This window comes from Bidens hawaiensis, unplaced genomic scaffold (assembly GCF_021521415.1).
Source record: "Bidens hawaiensis isolate Kalapana, Puna unplaced genomic scaffold, B.hawaiensis_p1.1 tig00020424_1, whole genome shotgun sequence".
Lineage (NCBI taxonomy): Eukaryota > Viridiplantae > Streptophyta > Magnoliopsida > Asterales > Asteraceae > Bidens > Bidens hawaiensis.
The window spans coordinates 244,117-245,816 of NW_027493113.1; the positions used below are offsets into that span (position 1 = coordinate 244,117).

At 32.1% G+C, this 1,700-nt stretch overlaps 1 non-coding gene across 1 annotated transcript; it reads left to right on the forward strand.

Moving 5' to 3' along the window:
* Positions 1-93, forward strand: LOC143560684 (small nucleolar RNA snoR117). Its single transcript, XR_013140168.1, has one exon. It is a non-coding gene; the product is annotated as a small nucleolar RNA snoR117 (small nucleolar RNA).
* The last annotated feature ends 1,607 nt before the right edge of the window (positions 94-1,700 follow it).

Here is a 1,700-nt window from a genome sequence, read left to right on the forward strand (position 1 = left end):
TGCCGATGATGTATGATGTGTATTGTCCGTACCATCTGAAAGGTTTTCTTTAAACCTTGTTTGATTAGTACTCGCATTCCAATCCTGAGGCATCCTCTATTCTTTATAGTTTTATATTATTATTTTGTTTAATTAATTCTTGATTATTATTATTATGAATTTGTTTGGTAAAGGCAACATTTTAGAGTCGCTCGTTTGCCTGATTGATGGTAAATAGAGTGCTGTACGTTGCCGATATGAAATGGGACTGATATTCTGGCATTCTAGGACCAATCCTGTTTCTATTAATGCATTCAGATGTTCCTACAGTTTTTTCTCTGTTTCTAGCAACTACTGCTTGTTTCAACAAATATTTAGTTGTGTTTTTTTAAAGTTCAGATTTAATAAATTGTTTCATTCTTTAGAGGTTAGGCTTGCAGCTTAATAATATCAACGTGTTTGTTAAGTCCGGTAGGCAAATCGGGTATAGGTAAGGAAAACATGTTCGTATCGTTATGTTTTAGTTGAATTGTTTTAGAATATCTTACAAAGTTACAATACTCATTGTAGCTAGAGTTGGCTAAATTAGCTTAGCTAAAGTGGATATGTTCACTTTCTATAAATCGCTATTTATTTAAATAATTAGACCATAATTTTTACTTACTATGTGTTGTGGTTGCTTTGGCGTCGACGTTGATTCACTCACCCACTTTAGCGGGGTTGTTAACACTCATATGAGTGTTGGTTTAAGATGATGAGTATGGCATGGAAATTGATCTAAACTTGAGTTGGATGTCACCATTGTTTTTTGACTTTGCTATTCCAAATATGCAAGAGGTCTCAATTAACAAAATGATTTGATGAAGGTTCTAAGAAAGAAATAGAGGGGAGTGTGAAGTTCAATGGATGCATTTGATTGTCTTGTTTTCTTTGAACCTTTATGAAATCTTTATATTTAACCGTCTTTAGTTGGTTTGTATGTTTGTGTATTTGGAATATCAAAGTTAGCAAATAGTGGAGAACTTCAAGTCAATTTCAGATGATCGCCATGTTATACATGTTATTTTGAACGAAATTCATACTTAGCTGGTAACAATCCCTCATTTATTCATGGTTTTTCCTAGAAACCTTAAAGAATAATTAGAGTGTAAAGAGGTGAGACAGCAAGTGACTTTTTAAGTTATAAATGATTTAATAGATAAATTAAGTTGAATTTTTTTACATGTCGAAATTCATTTAATACCACATTACCAAACTGCCAAACGTCATATTCAATTAATACCCTCACAACACTTAGGTGGTCATTAAACTTCATAATGACCGTTGACTACCAAATAGCCATTTAGAGCATCCATAACAACATAAGAGCTCTCACATCCTATTCTCTAAATATATTTAAGGATTGTATGTAAATTATAAGGTGATGTTTTGAGTGGTTGTGAGTGTAAATTATAGGGTGGAGAGATAAATGTAGTGACTTTTTGTAGAGAAACTTTTGGGAAACATTGTATGCCCCTATTTACTTTTTAATATTTGTTGGATTGGTTGTGAGTAGAGAAGAGAGAAAACTGTAATGATAAATGTATAAAAATATTATTTAATTGAACATGAGAGAGAAATGTAGTGTTTTTCAGTGTAATTATAGAGATAAGGATGAGGAATGGGATGAGAATGCTCTAACCTACAAACTGTCACATAATTGTGTCACATAACTGTCATGT